Genomic DNA, 20,886 nt, shown 5'->3' on the forward strand with positions numbered 1-20,886 from the left:
CATGGCCTGGTTCATGGTCCCTGGTTCCCACCCCAGACGCTTGGGCTGCAAGCCCTGTCACTTCCGGGACCCCAGTCCCTGGGGGGAGTGGGCATCTTCTCCCGGCTCTTAGCACAATGCTGTGGACCCAGACCTTTCTTCCAGCTGCTGGCGTGGCACCCCTTCCTGTGGGGCTCTTGGGTGGCAGGTGTGCTGGGAGGCCTGTCCTCCTCTGGATACAGGCGTCACTCAGAGGCTTCAGGGGAAATACCTTGGATCATGTTTTGAGCGTAGTCCTCAGGCCTCTTTGATGCAAGGAAGCTCGAGGCCGGCCCTTGGGGTCACAGCGGGGAAAGGGCACAGGAGTGTCCCCGGGGTCACACGGGGGAACGGGCGCAGGCCCTCGGGGTCACACGGGGGAACGGGCATGGGAGGGTCCCCGGGGTGTGTCCCGCTGGAGTGCACACGCCGAGGCTCAGGGGAGGAACCTGCCCTGGCACACACAGCGTGCAGCGGGGACTCCCGGGCTGTGTCCCCTTTCAGAGTTGGTCAGAGAGTTGGTCAGGCCCAGGATAGGGTCCACAGGCATCACCCACTGCTGCCCATCGGGGTCCTTCTGCAACTTGAGGTGGCGCCCGCTCCCCGGGGGCCCACGCCAGCCTTGCCGGCCACCAGCACACTTTTCACAGCTCCCCTTCCCTGAACCTGCTGGGCGCATAATTGCTTCCTAGGGTCCCCGACTGATGGAGAAGCTGAAACACCTCCCAATCCCCAGCCCCCTTCTTGGGTAGACAGAGGGCGTTGACAGCAGAGACGTCCCACAGGGTCAGGCTCTTGGGAGTGGACGCTCCGCAGAGATGGACAAAGCCTGGGGACACGGGGAGGGAACCAAAGGACCACGTCCTCCTGCACTGGACACTCGTTTGGGGCCAAAATGTTCCAACGGGTGCGTCCGTTGAGAGCATTGTGGCAGCAACCCCTGGAGGGCAGGTGCGTGTCCGGGGCTGGGGTCCCAGAGCCCGGCCCGAGTGCGTCTCCCCGCACCCTGCCCTGCCTCCTGCCGCTAAGCTTGGTTCCTAAGGTAGATCCAAAATAAGAGCGGGTCTAAAATGCTGGGCTTTTGTCTATTAAAAATTCCGCTTCTTAAACAAAATAGTGCAGACTTCTAATCTCTTCTCCTAAACCCGTCTTTGAGAGATTAATTAACATGGATGTAGTCTTGACAACCAGGCAACTCCTCCTGGACCAGTGGGGCGGCAGTCAGCTGTCCTCACGCCTTCGAGCCCTCAGACAAATGGGACTGGGGAGAGCGGACGTTTCCAGAAGGATCCTCCCACCCGCTTCCCACTGGCGTCCATCGCTGCTTTCAAATACCCCGTGAACTCCAGCCCTGAAGACACTTTTCCTCCTTTCTTCTATTTACTGTATTATCATCACTATCCTTTTCCTACCAGAAAAGGAGGTCATCGCCTTTGTCCTACCAATCAAAGGTTTTGGAGAAATCGTTTTCTGTGTGGAAACGACAGAGAATTGCCTGGAATGGTGCGTTTACTTTGCAGGACCGTCCGGGCAGCCTTCCCTCCAGAGGGCACAGGTCATCCTCTGAGAGCCCCGGCGGGGGCAGCACGCCTGTAGCAAGCACAGAGCAGGCATCCCCTTTCAGAGGCAGTCAGGCTGCTGGTGAGCCGCCATCACGGCCCAGGCGCCAGGGCCATCTTCGTCCATCGAGCGTATTTCTGACAGGCACCAGCAGCCTGGTACAGTCCCCCAGGGGCAGCTGACAGTGACCGCTGCCCTGTGGCCAGGGGCCTGCACCCACGGGCACCCTGGAGGGGCAGGTCGAGCACCCCACACCTCGCTGACCCCAGGCAGACCCCCCTCCCGAGGCGCCACCTGAGATCCCACGTGAAGGAGACCCTCGTCGGGGGTCCTGTGGGGTCCCCCACAGGCACAGGTGGGGGCCCCGCACAGGCGCAGATGCTGGAAGCGAGTCCCCAGGTGACTGGTCTGCCATGAAGGCACGAGGGGATCGTGGCCACAGCAGCGTCTCCAGTCTACGGCAGGCCTGGAAAGGGGTCCTAACACACCCCCAGACACGACCAGGCTCATCAGAGAGGGCCCCGGTGCGCTCCGAGCAGGACAGCATTCCTGTTGCCTGATTAAAGGAATTTTCTTTTGTGAATTAAACCACACTACACAAACCCCAAATTGTGCTGGTAACAGCCACACATGCAGTCACTCTCAGAACGCTGGGGGCCACGAAGCTGGACCCAGACCACCCGGGATTTTAGCAGCTTCTGTGCCTCTGTGGGGACCGCCAGTTCCTCTGGGGGGGATTCGGAGAGCCATGGGAACGGTTACAAGAAAAGCTCGCTTCCCCGCTGTTTTCCATAATTGCTCCTCCTCAACCCAATATGATTTAAGTGGAAAAAAGCAAACACATCCATTTCGGCCGGCCTTTTCCCCCCACTCCTTTAATATTTCTTCTTCTGTGTATAGTCAATCAAGGCCAACTGTGGGTGAAGACTGGGCAGTGGGGTCCGGCTCACCTGGGGCCCTGGGAGGGGAGGGCCCGGCCCGAGGAAGCAGCTCCGAAGCGAGAAGTGGGGGAACCGCACGACGCTCCGCGGGGGCCGAGTTTCTATCTCTTCTTCTTTAAACACCCCTGCAAGTGTTTGTCATCTCAACAGAACCGTCCCTGCAAGTAGACTCGTTGAGCTTGTTAGAAAATGGGAGTCAGAGATGCCGGTGCCTGGTCTCACCTTGAGCTGACGGCCCCTCCTGGTTCATGGAGGCAGACCCCGCCTCAGTGGTCTGGGTGACCTTGTGAAGGGCACGAGGCTTGTTCCTGACGGACGTCCCCCCTCGGCGCTGGGAGGGGTGAAGGCCTGGGGTCGGAGTGGTCTCTACGGCAGAATCACTTGGAGAAGAGTTTCAGGCTGTGCGGAGAGGGCGAGTTTTGTCGTTTCCCGTGCAGTCCTGCAGGGCCCTGGAGATGGGGCCCAGGGGTTAGCCTGTCCTGCGTGCACTCAGAGGCTCCCAGAGGCCAACCCGGGCCTGGGGCTTGGACTAAATAGAAGGGGTGCGGAGGGGGTCTGCAGACAGCTGTGGGGAGGGGTGGTGGGCGGTCAGGGCCGCCCCTGAGGAGCGGCAGGGGGACTCACCTGCTGAGCCAGGACGAGCCTGGCTCCACCTGGAAGGGACTGAGGCGGGGACACCGGTCAGCACGTCCTCACTCCTATCCAGCTGGGGCGAGTCGGGGGTGTGCAGGGCAGGTCTTCAGAACAGCAGGCAGTGGGGCTTGGCCAGAAGGGGCTCCTGAGCCGCACAAGCTGCCTGTCAGTTTACAAAAGCCACGCTAAGTCTAGCTCCTGGGGTTGATTCGCGCGTTCTCTCTCCTCCTCTGTCTCTGTCTCCAGCAACATAGGGCTTGCTTGTCCTCCTCCTCCCCGGGAGTGTGTGTGGGATGCTGCGTGCCTTGCTGTTGTGTGGGGTGGGCGGGAGGAGCAGCTGAATCACCCCTTGCTTTCAGGGAGGATCACCAGGCTCTGAGCCCCCAGTGCCCATCCACTCCTGAGAGCTGTAATTGCAAACACTGAGAGTTTGCGGTCACCTGTGGTCACTGTGCAGTCCGCTCCGAGTCTGTGGGGCATCCTGTGGGGCGGGACCCGGAGGCCAGTGAGAAACACAGAGTTGTTTCCTCCAGCCTCACCTCTCCAGGTGTTCAAAAGCACACTTCACGTACGTTTAGGCATGTCGTCCTTGAGAATCTCTGCCTGGGCCGTCCTTGATGAGCGCAGCTTCTGTGATGTTGTCTCTCCTTGTGACAAAGCCGACGATCATCAGAAAGATGTGCTGAAAAGGCAGGGAGAAGAGAGGGTGGTTAAGACAGTCACGGGAAAGCAAGCTAGATGACCAGAAGCTCAGCAGGAAATGAGCCGCTTCCTGGGACGTTCGGACGGCCGTGGCTGCTTTCGTCATCAGCCGATCTGAGATAAACTCGAAACAAAATACTGTAGGATATTTTGAAATCACTTCTGGAATTGGTTAGATCTGACAAGACAATTTTACAATCATCTTAAAAGGTTATAAACATAGAAGACACATTAAGCAGAATTCCTCTTCTGCAAAGACCCGCAAGGCCATCGCACCCACCACCTTGGTCAGAACGAGACAGAGGTCAGAACCTGTATGAGGAGGCAGGGACCCAGAGACACTGCTTGTCAGACAGGAGCCACAGCACAGGCCGCTCTGGAGACGAGCACCTGGGTCTGAGGCCCGAGGAGCTGCCCCTGGGAGGCTGGGTGAGGCCTCCAGGCTGGGTCGGAGGCTCTGACCGGTGACCAGTGACCAAGGCTGCAGTGTGGGAGGGGCCTCTCGGCCACACCCCGCTTCCCAGGGGAGGCCCTGCTCTCAGCGCTTCCCTTGGGGACCGCTCCTCCCCGAGTGCCACACACATCTGGGTCCCGCCACCTGGCCCAGAAGGCGCTGGGTCCAGCCTTTTCTGATCTTGGTGGACAACTCAGTTCTCTGTCTCTGGTAGGGACCCAACTTACCCATCACTCCCGAGGGTTTTCGGAGTTTCGTGGAGGTGGGAACTTGCTGTATTTAACAGGGATTTATTGAGATGAGAAAGAGGAGAAATGTCATGGTTGCTGTTTTCCTGATTTAAAGAAGAGGCAGAGAAGTTAGCATTTCCTGCTGATTGCCTTCAGAACTAGACCAGACAACACCCTAGCTCAGCCCTCTCTGAGCTCCCACAAAACACAGCATTCTAGAAACCTCCATTGAAATGCATGGGCTCAAAAGATGTCTGCCTTTTGTAACTCAAAATAAGTGACAGTCAATGAGAAACTCTTGTGTAGACTTTAGTCTTAACTGAGTGGGTTAGTTGCTCAGTGTCCGATGCTTTGCGACTCCATGGATTATAGCCCGCCAGGCCCATCTGTCCATGGGATTTCCCAGGCAAGAGTACTGGAGTGGGCTGCCATTCCCTTCACCAGGACATCTTCCTGACCCAGGGATCAAACCATTCTTGACTGTCTAAGCCACCAGGGAAGCCCCAGGCTTAACACTAAGGGGGAAACAGTTTCTTAATCACCTACCTCAGTGCACTCTGGAGTCCAGAGGCTTCAGTCAAGAAATCTGCAGTCTCGTTGACTCAACTGGGGTCAGGGTGGAGGGAGGTTTAAATTGCCAATCCTATCAAAAAGGTACTTCACATGAGAAAGAAAAGAACCCAACTCTACTGGTTCAATAAACATCTCCAGCTATTTATTTTAAAAGACCCTTGGTTGGATATTACATGACACTCACAAACGGTGCTGTTACTAGAAGAATTTCAGCCATCTGGAACACACTTAGACACACACTTTATTCAACCAAGTGAGAAAAAGTCCACATACTTTTTAATGCATGTTTAGAACAAAAAATGACTTAATTCTATAGGAAATCAACCCTGAATATTCACTGGAAGGACTGATGCTGAAGCTGAAGCTCCAATACGTTGGCCACCTGATGTGAAGGGCTGACTCATTGGAAAAGACCCTGATGCTGGGAAAGACTGAAGGCAGGAGGAGAAGGGGACGACAGAGGGTGAGATGGCTGGATGGCATCGTGGACGCAATGCACATGAGTTTGAGTAAGCTCCAGGAGACAGTGAAGGACTCAGAAGCCTGGTGCCCTGCAGTCCATGGGGTCGCAGAACAGGAATGACTTAGCGACTGAACAACAACAACGAAATATAACCAACTACCAGCGGCTTCAGCATCTGAAAATTGCTCCAGATGGATGCAGTGCCTCGGCAAGGAGCGCGGAAGCATGTGGGCGAGTGAAGAGGAGGACGCAGGGCGCTCCGCCCCATCCCTCGAACTGCTAACCGGTGCTCGAGCCCTGTATTGGTTTCCTGGGGCTGCCGTAACAAATGCCACAACCGAGTGCTTCAGGATGACAGAGGTTTGCCCCTCGCAGCCCAGGACGTGAGCGGGCTGGACCCGAGGTGTCCATTCCCTCCTCCCCCTGCCCTTCCAGCCACCGGCAGCCCTGCGCGGCCCTCCGCTGGCGGCCCATCACTCCAGCCTGCCTGCTCTTCACCCAGAGTCGTCCCTCCGCGCCTATGTCCTGATCTCCTCTTCCCACGAGGACACCAGAGACCTGCCCACCCCAGCCACCTCATCTGCCATCTGCAAAGACCCTGCTTCCACAGCCCCAGGGCCTGGGGACTGAACCGAGCACAGGTTTGGGGAACACAGTTCAATTCACAGCACGTCTGGCGCTCTTGCTGCGTTAGCTCATTGACCCTCTCAGCTACCCCACCACCAGCCAGGGACTCAGATTAAGGAGAGAAGCAAGGTGCCTCCTGGACCAGAGGGCCCGGGGGCTCCCCGGAGGGACAGGCCGCCGAGCAGCACAAACGCAGGAAGGGCAGCAGCCTCTGAGCGAGGTCCACTTGGGCGGGAGCACCCAGCCTCGCGGGAGCCTGCAGCCAATCTCGCCCTGTCCATCACCGACCACAGCTTCACCACATCCTTCCGGCCCCTCAGAACCGGAGGGGATTCGACTCCAACCTCCCGAGTCACAGGCTGCTATGGCTGGGGGCCCTCCAGGCCTGTCCCCATCAATCACAGCCAGTGCGAAGCTCACTGTCCTCCTGCTTCGCACCAGCTAATAACCCTTCCTGTCAAACCTCGTGCTGGTTGCCTATACTGCCATGGAGCTTCAGGCAGGGGCAGGAAGAAGCTTTGCGGAGAGCTACGCGAATCCCTCCTTTCCCTGGCTTCATGCTCCCTCTCCCCGCAAGCCCCAACGCAAGGTGTTCTGGCCTTCCTCCCACGCAGGGCGACCACGGACCCCCAGACCTCCTTACAGACCCACCTTCTCCACCAGAGCGGCACCCAGGCCTGCGTACCCTGGAGCCCAGCTCTGGTCAATGGGGGGACGCTGGGGTGGCACTGCCATGCCTGAGAGAAGATGAAGGACTCTGCACACGTGACCGTGCCGGGGACAGAGACCCACGCAGGAGAGCCGCTCAGCTGGTGTGTTCTCTAAGGTGATATACTCGGATCTGACTTGCTATCAGCTGTCTCACACAAACGTGCGTGCTCGTGTGCTCAGGGTCTCGGCGTGTCCGCCTCTTTGCAACCCCGTGGACTGCAGCCCACCAGGCTCCTCTGTCCACAGGATTCTCCAGGCAAGAGTGCTGGAGGGGCTGCCATTCCCTTCTCCAGGGGATCTTACTAACCCAGGGATCAAACCTGTGTCTCCTGTGTTTCCCGTCTTACCAGGCAGATTCTTTCCCACCGTGCCACCTGCAATCTAAACGAGCAAACACCTATTAGAAGGAAAGGAGAAACCTCACTGATGGAAAGGAGTCCGGGGTTTCGAGCATAATGTGAGTCAGGAGGGGCTGAGAAGGAAGATAAAATTCAAGTAGGTAAAAGCCTAGTGAAGAGCAGTTTAAACACTAACGGTTCCAAAGCATTCCTGATGGATGTCTTGTTTATTATGCCAATAAAATCATATTTGTCCTAACCACAAATATTTTCCAGTTCAACCTACATTCCATGGAAGCCCAAAAGCAAAATGGATGTGGCTGAATGAAGATGAGCAAGCTTCGGGAAAAAAAAATTAAATTCATTTCTCCATTTTTATACCAGAAAGTTCTCTGAGTACATCCTTTGAAAACGCAAAGGCCTCTGAATAGGTGGGAGACCCACTGTCTGACGAGTTACAAAGCCCGAAGCCCAGCGGCCCTGCTCCCAGAATCGACACCCGCGGGGCCCCCGGAACCTCCAGCCCCCGCCAGCAGACAGATTCTCAGCTGTTCAGTTCTCACAAGGTACAGGCTTGCCATCAGGATTAACAGACGAGTTCATTCTGAAGTTAAAATACACCGTGCCTGGGTGCATGCGTATGCTGCTGCTGCTGCTAAGTCGCTTCAGTCGTGTCCGACTCTGTGCGACCCCATAGACGGCAGCCCACCAGGCTTGTATGCTAAGTTGCTTTAATCATGTCTGACTCTTTGTGACCCTGTGGACTGTAGCCTACCAGGCTCCTCTGTCCACAGGATTCTCCAGGCAAAAATACTGGAGTGGGTTGCCATTTCCTCCTCCAGGGCATCTTCCCCACCCAGGGATCAAACCCGCATCTCTTATGTCCTGCATTGGCAGGCAGGTTCTTGACTACCAGCACCATCTGGGAAGCCGTAAATACACTAAGCGATTCTAAAATTTTCCTTTAGAGTCCGAAAATGTGCTCCGTGTCTTTATTAGTTTTGCAACTGATTTAAAAAGTAGCAGCACAATGAATGCAAGGGCTTGGTGGAACCGGGGGATCGCGGTACCTCACCAGTGAGCTTAGGGCCACGCACAGCCCGCCACAGGCCAGGCCGGGAGTCCGTCCTCTGCTGGGGACCCGGTGACACCGGGTTCTGTCACTGTGGAGAAGAGCCCCACAGTGTTTTCATACTTTAAGGCAATGGGGGGAAAGCCAGGGTTATAAGTCTAACGACATGCTGATTCAAGGACTTATCAGAACTGCCTTTGAGAAAGAAATCTAGGTCATTATAAGGATTTTTTAATGAATCCACATTTTCTTCAGAAACGGATACATGGACTTAACGTTTTGATCTTCTGATTAGGAATTTCAGTGGTTACGTGGCATTCTTGTAAGTGGAGAAGATGGTGGTTCTACTAAGAAAGTTGTCATTATCTTTTGGAAGAAGCTAAAAATATTTCTCTGGAAAACGTGATCGTGATTCAAAGCCAGTGCAGTGGTTTTGAGCTCTTCCTCTGGCAAGTTTGAAGGTCATCCCGGGAGTGCAGGAATGGGCTGCAGTTTTAAATGTCCGACTCGTAGTACAGAAGAATGTGCGTGCAGTTGAGTTTCTACTTACAGAATACGGTGGAAATAATGATTATGGCATTTGCATTTTGATAACTAAAAAGACATGCTGTCAACTGAGATAAATCTTCATTTGAAATAGGTTATATGGTTAGAATTTTCATGAACTCAGGATTTTCTAATGAAATTGGAAACACACAGTTGCCAATTACACATTTTTATGTGTTTGCCAAGGAAACTTTTTAAAGAGGTTTGCTCCAATGTACTATCATCTTGTTTCATTTGGGGGAAAAAAATCTAAAAGCAGAAAGAATAGATTTTAAGCATGAATGGTAATTAGTCCATTCTGAAGGCGATCAGCCCTGGGATTTTTTTGGAAGGAATGATGCTGAGGCTGAAACTCCAGTACTTTGGCCACCTCATGCGAAGAGTTGACTCATTGGAAAAGACTCTGATGCTGGGAGGGATTGGGGGCAGGAGGAGAAGGGGACAACAGAGGATGAGATGGCTGGATGGCATCACTGACTCGATGGACGTGAGTCTGGGTGAACTCCAGGAGTTGGTGATGGACAGGGAGGCCTGGCGTGCTGCGGTTCATGGGGTCGCACAGAGTCGGACACGACCGAGTGACTGAACTGAACTGAGATTGAGCATTTCTTGGCTTCATTTTGTCACAGGCCAATTAAAATATCATGCATTTTTCAAGTCAGTGGATTTGGATCTGGAATGCTGACTGTGGGCCCTGGCCTCTGGCTCGCCGTGAGCCGGGGCGTGTGGCTGTGCTCCGTGAGCCCGGGCGTGTGGCTGTGCTCCGTGAGCCCGGGCGTGTGGCTGTGCTCCGTGAGCCGGGGCGTGTGACTGTGCTCCATGCTATGTCTGTAACACGGGTAGCTCTCGGTTTCATTTTGCCTCACAGGTTTCACTTGAAAATTAACTGAAGAAATGTACGTCTACGTAATCAGCTCTTGGCAGGTCTTCAGAAGATGTAATTCCCCTTCATCTTCACCCTTGTCTATCGGGGGGCATGTGTGCCACGGAGCCCACAACTTTTATGACAAATACAGTTCCCTACACGATTTTGTAACACCTGCTGCTGCTAAGTCGCTTCAGTCGTGTCCAACTCTGTGCGACCCCATAGACGGCAGCCCACCAGGCTCCCGGTCCCTGGGATTCTCCAGGCAAGAACACTGGAGTGGGTTGCCATTTCCTTCTCCAATCCATGAAAGTGAAGTCGCTCAGTCGTGTCCGACTCTGTGGGACCCCATGGACAGCAGCCCACCAGGCTCCCCAGTCCCTGGGATTCTCCAGGCAAGAACACTGGAGTGGGTTGCCATTTCCTCCTCCAATGCATGAAAGTGAAAAGTGAAAGTGAAGTCGCTCAGTCGTGTCCGACTCTGTGCGACCCCACGGACTGCAGCCCACCAGGCTCCTCCGTCCATGGGGTTTTCCAGGCAAGAGTACTGGAGTGGGGTGCCATTGCCTTCTCCACACCTGTTGGTACCTAAACCAGCTGTGACACAGGACAATAGAGGTTCCCCTGTATTAGGAATCAAGTTAAAACTTCATAGTTTTAAGTGCTGATCTGTTTGTTCTTTCCCTTCTATTATAAGGAGGCTTCTTCCCTGGTAGCTCAGAGGGCAAAGAATCTGCGTGCAATGCAAGAGACCTGGGTTCAATTCCTAGGTTGGAAAGATTCCCTAGAGAAGGGAATGGCTTTCTCTTCTATTATAAAGTGCAATCATTTTACAGTTTGAAAAAAAAAGAAAAATTATTGTTATTGTTTTGCTACAAAAAATATTTGCAACGTTTTCTAAAAGGCACTTTTCATTTTATATGATCTGAAAAGAAGCATAATTTTATCATATTCCCATAGTTTTGAAGACTTTTATCCTTTTATCTGGCTTTTTATCCGACTCTGAATCAAATAATCTGCTTTTTTCCTCAGATTTTTGAGTGATTGCTTCATTAACAAATAGGTGCTGCTATCTACATCTGGTAATTAAATTCAAGTTTCTTAGATACTCTTTAAATGAGGTAGAATCACTGCTTTGAATTTGAATTAAATGGAATGGATGTTATTTAATTAAAACAGGTCAATCTTAAGCAGATTCACAGAATGATAATCACTATAATAATAAATAAATTATTTAATCCTGACTTTAATTCATTATCAAGACATAATCCTTACATGAGCAGTTCAAAATATGAGAAAAGCTAACCTCTGCGGCTTCCCGGGAGCCAGCACCCCGAAGCCTGCTTCCCATACCAACCAGCTCTGCTGTTCACTTGAGCACTCGTGTCTGACTCTGTGCGACCCGTCGACTGTAGCCCGCCACGATTCTCTGTCCAGGGGATTCTCCAGGCCAGAATACTGCAGTGGGTTGTCATTTCCTTTTCCAGGGGAGAAGCGTCTTGCTTACAATGCAGGAGCCCTGGGTTCGGTCCCTGGGTTGGGAAGATCCCCTGGAGAAGGAAATGGCAACCCACTCCAGCACTCTTGCCTGGAAAATCCCACGGACAGAGGAGCGTAGTGGGCTACAGTCCACGGGGTCGCAAAGAGTCCGACTGGACTGAGCAACTTCACTTTCACTTTTCTCCAGGGGATCTTCCCAGTCCAGGCTTCAAACATTGGTCTCCTGCACTGCAGCCCTTGACCTGCCCTGTAGATTCTTCACCAGGAGCCATCTGAGAAGCCCTAATTACCATACAAACACCAGTTAAAACAGAAGCAATGGCCCCAGGGCTCTGGATGTTCACAGTGGCCGTGCCTTTAAGGAGAAGAGTCAGGGTTTAAGAAGCCCTGCTGGCTGAGTTTCCTCTTTTAGCTCCTGGCTTTGCCCTGAAGGCTGCCCGGGTTGGGGACTGTCCAGTGGACACAAACAGTGCATTTTTGAGACAAACACCGTCTATCTGTCCAAGGACCAGGAGGAGGATTCTCTGCACTGAGTGTGGGAAAAGACCCCTTCGGTTGTTCTTCCTTTGCTTATCTTTTTCCTCCTGGCCTTCTTGTTTGGTAGTTCAGTTCCTAGCGCTCTGACAGTAATGACTACTGAAAATCTAAAAATCTAAGAGAAAACTTATCTTTCTGGCCAAAGGACTTAAACTTGATAAAAAAAAAAAAGGACCCAGTATTTGAAGAGTATGAAAAATCCTTATTATTTATTTTTCCTTCTCTTGTCTCAGCTGTACTGAATGAATAGACCTTCACAAGCAACTCTGACCCTAAAGGAAAGCCCAGTGGGGCCCCGGAGCTGGGAAGGATAACTGAGTGGATTTCCTGTTAAAACAACAGCAACAAAATTCAATAGTTTCCAGAAGATTTTAACAGGATTCAAAATTTCATAGTGTAGTATTAAAAATGTTCAGGATCCAATCCCAAAGTATTTGAAGTACAATGAACCAGAAAATTAAGATCAACACTCAGAAGGAAAGATTATCAACAGATGCCAATTTCAATGTGACCCAGATGTTCGAATTACCAAAGAAAGACTAAGGCAACTGCTATAACTATACTCCTTGAGATCGAGGTAAACACTCTTGAAATGAATGAAAGTGAAGTTCTCAGGAGGAAATGAGAGGCTATGAAATGGAAATTTTAGAACTAAGAAATGCAATAGATAAAATTGAATAATCCCATGGATGGGTTTGCTTGTAGAATGTAGGAAGTAGAGTGAAAAGTCAATGAATTTAAATTTCAATGAATAGAAATCATTTCATCTGAATGACAGAGGAAAAAACAATTGAAGAAAATGAACAGAGTCTAAGGAAGCTGTGGAATAATCTCAAAATTCTCACACTCACAGCACTGGAAAGCCAGAGTGGGGGAGAAACAGTGATGTTTGGAGAAAAATTATTTGAAAGAATAATGGCTAAAACCTTCCCAAACATTGTTCAAGACAAAAATTTATATATTCAAAAATTCAGTGAGCCACAAACAGAATAAACTCAAAGAAACCGTGCAACCTACTTGGGATGCTGGAAACTAAATATGCAGAAAAATATTTGAAAGGTGAGAAAAATAAAGTTTTTCACTGGGCACATAAGAACCAAAGTGTTTTCTTTAAAAAAAAAAAAATTCATCTGTTCCTGTTTACTTTTACATAAGACATTTAAATCAATCAATAAACTGGAGGAAAGGGCATTTTGGCTCTGGAAAAGGATGTGCAAAACATGAAGTCAAATAAAAATTAGTGGGTACATTATCTAAATATTTGGAACCTCAAACAAATATTTGGTTTGATTTTGAGGCAAGTAAATGGCTCAGTCACTTCTTTTTTATCCCCTCTGGCTCATCGTCCGTGGCGATGACCAACGAATGAAAACACTGAGGTGGGTGACGGAATATAATCAGACGGCTGAAGAAATTGCCTGTTACACTCGTGAAAGTCAGGGGCCTTGGGAGCTCATTTACAGATGATCATGAAGCCAATTGCTTCATTCTCGAACTTCTGTGATAATCGTGGCGTTTCTCAGTTTCAACTTATTAATGTCTTGGGATGAAATGAAGGCCTAATATTGAGCTAGCTTGCAAAATGTGTCTATAATATCATACTGAGGACTTGTGTGGCCCCAAACGCCATCTGCCGCCACTGTACAAGTGCTCCTGCCTGTCCTAGAGGATTTATTTCTCGTGGATCACAGCTAGTGACGGGAAAGTTCCACGAGCTTTGTGAGCATGGTTATTATGTGTCTGAAATTAGAACAAGTCTACTATGCGTGTAGAACAGAGCTATTAACCACATGAAACGAGGTTCCCCTTATTGACTGAGGGCATTTTATTAGCACACATTCTTTACGTCTTTCTGAAACTCCAGTTTCAAAAACCTTACACAAAAGAGAAAAGCATTATAAAGGTGAAATATACATAGAAATTTAAAGAGAATGCAGATGAGAGCTTTTAACTGTGGACACATGGTAAGACGGAGTTTAATTGTGTCTTCGTTTATACTGGATTCCATTTAAAATCTTCTCCACAGGCCCCCTTACACCTCAGGTCATGTTTTATAAGGTCATGGTTTGACCTCTAACATATAAACCCAAAAGAAACGAAGAAAGTTCTAACAATAGTTTACTCTCATCTGAAGAAGAAAGAACAGGTAATTTATGACCCACTAAACACACTCTGAGAAGAGAAAGCCAACTATCTTTGTCATCAAAATGCAGTTAATTTATGTCCTCATCACATCAACTTGAAAAAAGCATTTGTTCACAGCTATGGAGATGGTAAGAGCATTTGGTTATTTTATATCCACTTTTGCTGTTTTTAGTGATATTTTAATAATAAAAACAGCAAATGGGTATACTCAAGAGTCTTTATATACTTTTATCAAATTTTTCCTTTTTAATTCTTATAAAGAAGAACATCAGGACAAGGACTTTGAGATCACCACTGAGAGAAAATAAAACTAAGAACTCCATGTTTATTTTGAGGAAAGCAAGAATGACCTGTGAGTCAGCCCTAAAGGCGTCTTGACTTCATGTGGCCGTGGAGGAGAAGATGGTGTGGTTTGCCCAGTGATTTGCATTACGCTGCTGGAAAAAAAACACAAAAACCCTATTTTGAAAATGTTTATGCATCAGTTATTTTGCTTTGGGAAACTGTGAAATGCATGCCAGTTATTAAAGAAAGCTCACTTTGCTTCCTTTCCCCACAGCCCAGAGCTGAAATGTGTGCGATAACCCACCTCTCTAGCTGCTGCTGAGAACCAGCCGACTGTGACGTGAGGAACAGGTGATGCTCTTGATTCAGAGAGTCTCTCACTCTGTGCAAATACGTTCCTAGTACTTTACTCATGTTTGTCGTTTCTACCAAGTCTGAAGATTCTGGGAAGTCATCTGAGCAATAGTTCTTGTTTATCTTGACTCAAGCCAGGTTGGGAAGATATATAGCAACATAGCAAGCCTGACATTTACTAGGCATTGATTACGATTTTGTTAGCAGTTTGTTATGAGAGAAATCTGAACAGTTCTGTCTTTGTGGGTATGGATACATATGGTTTTCTATGCACTCAATTCTCACTCTCAGTACTGACCTGTCAGCATTTTTGAAGCTGCTAAACTACACTCTCAATAGAGAAAATGTGGGTGAAATGGTGGAGAACATGTAGAGATCAAAATGATGCTATTATTTATGAAATTGAACCCATATTAGGGTCTTAACACAATTTACATTGTTGAATCTCTTCAACCCATAATTCCTTATATCTTGAATCTCATCTGAAATTCCTCTTAACTTTTTTTTAATGTGAAACATTTTTAAAGTCTTTAGTGAATTTGTTGCAATATTACTTCTGTTTTATGCTTTTCTTTTTTTTTGCCACTAGGCACGTGGGATCGTAGGTCCCCAACCAGGGGTCGAATCTGTCCCTCTGCATTGGAAGGCAGAGTCTTCAGCACTGGCCCACCTAGGAAGGCCCCGACATCCTTTTTCTGGCCCAAACTGAAGACCTCCCCAGAGAAACTGTGTGGGTCACAATCAACTGTGGACAATTCTGAAAGAGGTGGGAGTACCAGGTCACCTGACCTGCCTCTGAGAAATCTGTATGCAGGTCAGGAAGCAACAGTTAGAACCGGGCATGGAACAACAGACTGGTTCCAAATAGGAAAAGGAGGACGTCAAGGCTGTATATTGTCACCCTGTTTATTTAACTTATATGCAGAGTACATCAGGAGAAACGCCGGGCTGGAGGAAGCACAAGCTAGAATCAAGAATGCCTGGAGAAATATCAATAACCTCAGATATGCAGATGACACCACCCTTATGGCAGAAAGTGAAGAGGAACTAAAAAGCCTCTTGATGAAAGTGAAAGAGGAGAGTGAAAAAGTTGGCTTAAAGCTCAACATTCAGAAAACGAAGATCATGGCATCCAGTCCCATCACTTCATGGGAAATAGATGGGGAAACAGAGGAAACAGTGTCAGACTTTATTTTTCTGGGCTCCAAAATCACTGCAGATGGTGACTGCAGCCATGAAAGTAAAAGACACTTGCTCCTTGGAAGGAAAGTTATGACCAAACTAGACAGCATATTAAAAAGCAGAGACATTACTTTGTCAACAAAGGTCCATCTAGTCAAGGCTATGGCTTTTCCAGTGGTCATGTATGGATGTGAGAGTTGGACTGTGAAGAAAGCTGAGCACCGAAGAATTGATGCTTTTGAACTGTGGTGTTGGAGAAGACTCTTGAGAGTCCCTTGGACTGCAAGGAGATCCAACCAGTCCATTCTGAAGGAGATCAGCCCTGGGTGTTCATTGGAAGGACTGATGCTGAAGCTGAAACTCCAATACTTTGGCCACCTGATGCGAAAAGCTGACTCATTGGAAAAGACCCTGATGCTGGGAAAGATTGAGGGCAGGAGGAAAAGGGGACAACAGAGGATGAGATGGCTGGATGGCATCACTGACTCAATGGACATGAGTTTGGGTGAACTCCGGGAGTTGGTGATGGACAGGGAGGCCTGGCGTGCTGCGGTTAAAGGGGTTGCAAAGGGTTGGACACGACTGAGCGACTGAACTGAACTGAACTGAACCCAGAGAAAAGAAGAGCAGGTCACTCAACCGTTAGGAGAATTTCCAGGTCAGAACAAAGAGCATCAGAGACCACCATAATCTAAGAGAATTACAAAATAGGCCGGTTGTTCCAGAGGCTATAAGGCAAAGTGCTGTTGCACAAATCTGCTTGCAAAGAGCTCACCAGTAGCCTGGCGTCTGCCGCGGCGAGGGTGCGGCACGAATCTGCCAGAGTCCACGTCCCAGTGCCAGCCGCCCCCAGGCCCCTCCGCTCCCTCCATCGCCTTTTCCCTGGGTGGTCTGTGGCTGCCACCGAGGTCTCGGGAAGCGTTCACTGAGGCAGGACACAGGAGGACTGCGTCTAAAACTGAGAGCCAGATTCTTACTCTTGGGCTCCAACACCAGCTTCTGAAAACCACGGCAGGGGATGACTGGAATCCCAAGAAACTCATGGTGACTCTAGGAACAAAGCTCAGCGTGGTGTGTGGGTCTTGGGGGTTGCAAAGGCCGACTACCCTGCTGTCCCCGCCTGGACACAAGTCTTCCAGAGCAGAGGAGCAGGAGGAAGCGGAGGCCTCCAGGGCAGGGAAAGCGCTCGGACCAGGCTGAGTGTCTGAGCAGCGGCCCGGCCCCGCTGTCCTGCATCCCACCCCTGCTGCTCTCTAAGCGGCAGAGCCCTGGTCATGAGCGTGGGGGACAGAAGGCACCCAGGACAGGACAGCGGGAAGCAGGGCTCAGGAGAGGCTCCTCTGTCCACCTGGGTGCGGGGCCCACAACACAGAAGGGGTCAAGGCAGAGGAGCTGAGACAGTCCTGCTGCAGCGACCCAGACCCGCTCGGGCCCTCAGAGAGACAGAGAAGGGGGCAGCAGAGCCACTGCTTGTCGCCAGGGGCACGGTGGCCAGGGACGGTTTGCAGCTTTGGCCGAAGTGGAGGCTGATGGCCAAAGACCAGACAGGGTGAACTGCTCTCTGTGGCGTCCAGGAGTGGAGCAAACCAGACATGTCTTCCCCTGAAGACACATAGAAGATCCACAGTCCCTTTTGGAACATACAGCTCACACCCTGGGAGGAGAAACAGGAGCGCAGCTCTGAATCAGCCGAGTTCAAACTGGCAATGCCTCAGGGCTCAGAGACTCTGTAGTTTTTAAAGTGAGTAGGTTAGATCTCCTGCCGCAGATACACTGTGACTCCACTGAAAATCAAACCCAAATTTAAAAGAAAGCAAAATTCCTTTTTAAAAAACAAGCTTGAGGTTGTAGCCCACGGGAATACTGCCTTGGCCACATCTGTTGCTCATGAGAATTCTGCACTGCCTATATTTGAATGCCCCTGCAAGGGCCATTCAACAAGTGCTTATTTAGGGTATAGGGTCAGAAAAGGGATTCTCAATGTATCTCCTGTTGGAGGAACTAGAAAACACCCCCGAAATCCCAGAGCCCATTCCTGAGCGCATCCTTCTTGCCTCGGACATTATCCATGCGTGCAGGAAACGGCTTGGCCTCTGGTGTCTGTGAAGCCAGGACGGTACAGCAGGTCTTCGGGACGGTGGAGATGCTTCACGCCTGTGCTGACAGACTGAGCGCCTGAGATGCGTCCGGTGCAGCCGAGAAGCTGGATTTTAACTTGTGTTCATTTTGGCTTCAGATAACTGTGATACACAGGTGACTATGGCCCCTGTAACGGACACTGAGGCAGAGGGCTAGGTTCTTATCCACAGCCCTGCGTGTGGCCAAGACTGCAACTGCATTCCTTTCTTTCCTCGGTAATCTCGCATCCTTCCCTCGGTAATCTCGCATCCTTCTCATTGCTACAGTCAGGCGGAGGCAAAAGATGTCAGCTGAAGACCTCAGTCTCCTCTCTAGACTCCTCCTGTCTGAACCTCAGTTGCCTGCTGGGCTGATCCAGCAGGAAGTCTGGAGACCCGCCTGGGTGCTGACCCAGTGCCGAGTGCGATGGTGTAGACACCTCTGGGACTAGGCTGGGCTCAGAGGCTGCTTAGCCGAGCTGCGGAGAACAAGACAGACCCGAGACAGAACTGCAGCGGAAGGGCTGGTGACATTGGGGTGCTGTGTGCAGGGGGCCTGCTTCTCGGCTGGGCTCCTCGTCTCCAGTACCTGAACGTTACGCAGGCTGGGCGTTTGTTCCTCTTGTTCCCCAGTCCGTTCACACGGCTGTGATTCACAGTGCCTTTTGCGTCTGTATTTCCTCTCCTTTCACCAGCTATTTGCTCATTACACATTCACTCTTTATTTGTCACGGACTTACTAGCTGTTGGGAGGTAGGAAAAAGCTAGGAGCACAGCCAAGCGGAGCCCCCGACTTTCTGTTGCGTTTAATCTAATTAGGGAAACAACAATTCCCCAAATTTGTGCTGGGCAAGACACATCCTCTGGCTGCCTGTCTTCATTACACCTCAGCCAATGACTTCAACGCTCCTTTGCGATTTCCTCACATTATTTCCTCCATGGATCTCGAGGGGGTGATGGGAAGACAGTGCTAAATATGTTAGCTTCTATGCTAAACATGGTCAGTTTTCTAGTCTATATCCAACCAAACCTCGAATCTGGGGAGATAATGTGTCAGGTTAAAGCATTTCTTGCAGTGAGTGGTGCCCATGTAATCAGCTTCCTCAGTGATGACTGCTCTGCTCCCCGGAAGAGATCTGTTTAAGCAGGAGAGACTCAGGGGGCAGGTCCGTCTCAGCGTTTTGTCCCGTCCTCCGTCTCCCTGTGGGTACCATGTGCAGGAGCCTGGAGCTGAGGCAGCCAGCGGGTGAGCGTGAGCCAACAGTGTGCTGTGTTGGTTTGGGTAATAGCAGCTGCAGTAATACAATTTCATTGTCACAAAAAGTTGGTAATAGTGAATTGGAAGTTCAGTGTTCCTTCTTACCCTGTTGGGATCTTTTCTTAATGTGGTGCTTGGAATCCTGACTTTTTCCACTGTGTTGTTCTCTAGCCCCACAGCTTCTGAGTTCTTTGCATGAGGCCAGTAGGCAGGTAAGAGAGTCTGGAGCTGGCTTACTTGCCTCTTGAGATGCTGACCTACCATATGAACTTTAAACTTCTACACTTGGAACCCGAAGTTTTCCAGCATAAAGCTATATCCCTCACGACCGCCAGACTGCACTTGCTTATCCACCCAGCACTCCTTCGCCCAGGCATGCACACCCTCACTCAAAGCGTCCTTTGACTGCTGTGCGTGCGCTTCACCCCGCAGAGTTCTGCGCTGCAACTCTCACCTCAGTCCCCCTCTCAAAGAATCGTCTCAAACACCGTTATATGCTGAATCCTTACTCCTAGATGAACGTAACTCTTTCCTTTCATCTCTCAGAGTTTAACATACACATCTCATTTGATAGTTCATAACAGTTATTTTAAATTCAAGTTCAAATCTCATTATCTTGAGATAAAAAAGATAACGATAAAGATTGTTACCGAAGATTATTAAGCAGCTTAAAAAATTCTACAGTTTGAATATTCAAACCACGTTTTATTTTCTAAATCAAATATATAAAACTCATTCATTGCCTCCTTATAAGTCAAAATTGGAATCTATAATTTAACAAATATTTGTTGTCTTGGACTGCCTACTATCTGAGAATTTCAGCTTCATGTAAGATTTATTAATCTTAATAATTCAGTCAACATAGAAATAGTGGAAAGACGGATTCTATGTAATTAAAAAAACTCTCCATGTGGCACTCGATTTTTCATGTTTATGAAGTTACGTCTGGATGTCTGTAGATGAGCACTAATCACCTCATTTGTTTTTGTAACCACGATCCCAGACATTTCTCTAAATGAAATACTCTGTTGGTTCCATTTGTAAGTTGCATTTTTCAAAAAAAAATCCTGCACTTGGATTTTTGAAAGGTTTTCTCTTTTGTCAACGGTTAAACACCACCGCCCCCACACCCCAGCTCTTACTTTCCCTGGTGACAGCAAGATGAAAACAAGCGAAAGCCGTACACACCTGCCACTGAGGGTTAAAACCCGCCAATATCCACCCTCACGTCACGCCAGCCTCTCGGATCAGCTTCCACTCCTCCCGGCGGGCGTTGGTGACGCTGGAGTCGCCTCGGTCCTGCACCCGCGTCCCAGGAGATTCCCGTCGGCCCAGTCTGCCATCAGCTGCTGCTCATGTTCAGTTGCCAGAAAACCCAGAGACGCTGCCTTTAGCACCCACAGGACGCTTGGGACAGCCTGGGAATGCTTCCGTGGCTGTTGCTACAAAGGACAGGAAGGATCTCCATGTGGGGTTAATGCAAGCCTCCCCCACACCAGGGTGCGGGCTCCTGTAGGGAGCACCGGAAGTTTCCGAGACCAGCCGGAACCGCTGTGGTCAGGCCGCACCCGCGTAAGGAAGGACTTTGTCTCCATCTGACGCGCGTGATGAAACAGCACCAGTCAGGTGCCCGGCACTGAGTGACGAGGAGCTTGGAGGACCCTTCACAGCCAGGGGACTCAGGACTGTCCGTGCGTGTACACACACCTGGGGAAGCAGGCTCCCTGCAGAGGAACCCCTGAGAACCGGCTGAGAGCGGGGCACCAGCTTTTGCC

General features: G+C 50.1%; 1 long non-coding RNA gene across 5 annotated transcripts; it reads right to left on the bottom strand.

Annotated features, from left to right (window-relative positions):
• Positions 1–1,866: 1,866 nt before the first annotated feature.
• LOC133254321 (uncharacterized) lies at positions 1,867–20,669 on the bottom strand. Of its 5 annotated transcripts, XR_009738653.1 has the most exons (4): positions 5,085–5,653; positions 4,536–4,642; positions 3,144–3,834; positions 1,867–2,968 (listed from the first exon to the last, which is right to left on the bottom strand). It is a non-coding gene; the product is annotated as an uncharacterized LOC133254321 (long non-coding RNA). The 5 variants fall into 5 exon arrangements; XR_009738651.1 differs by lacking the exons at positions 4,536–4,642; positions 5,085–5,653 and adding an exon at positions 20,300–20,669; XR_009738652.1 differs by lacking the exons at positions 4,536–4,642; positions 5,085–5,653 and adding an exon at positions 4,167–4,313.
• Between the last annotated feature and the right edge of the window lie 217 nt (positions 20,670–20,886).

Source organism: Bos javanicus, chromosome 9 (assembly GCF_032452875.1).
Source record: "Bos javanicus breed banteng chromosome 9, ARS-OSU_banteng_1.0, whole genome shotgun sequence".
NCBI classification, from domain to species: domain Eukaryota; kingdom Metazoa; phylum Chordata; class Mammalia; order Artiodactyla; family Bovidae; genus Bos; species Bos javanicus.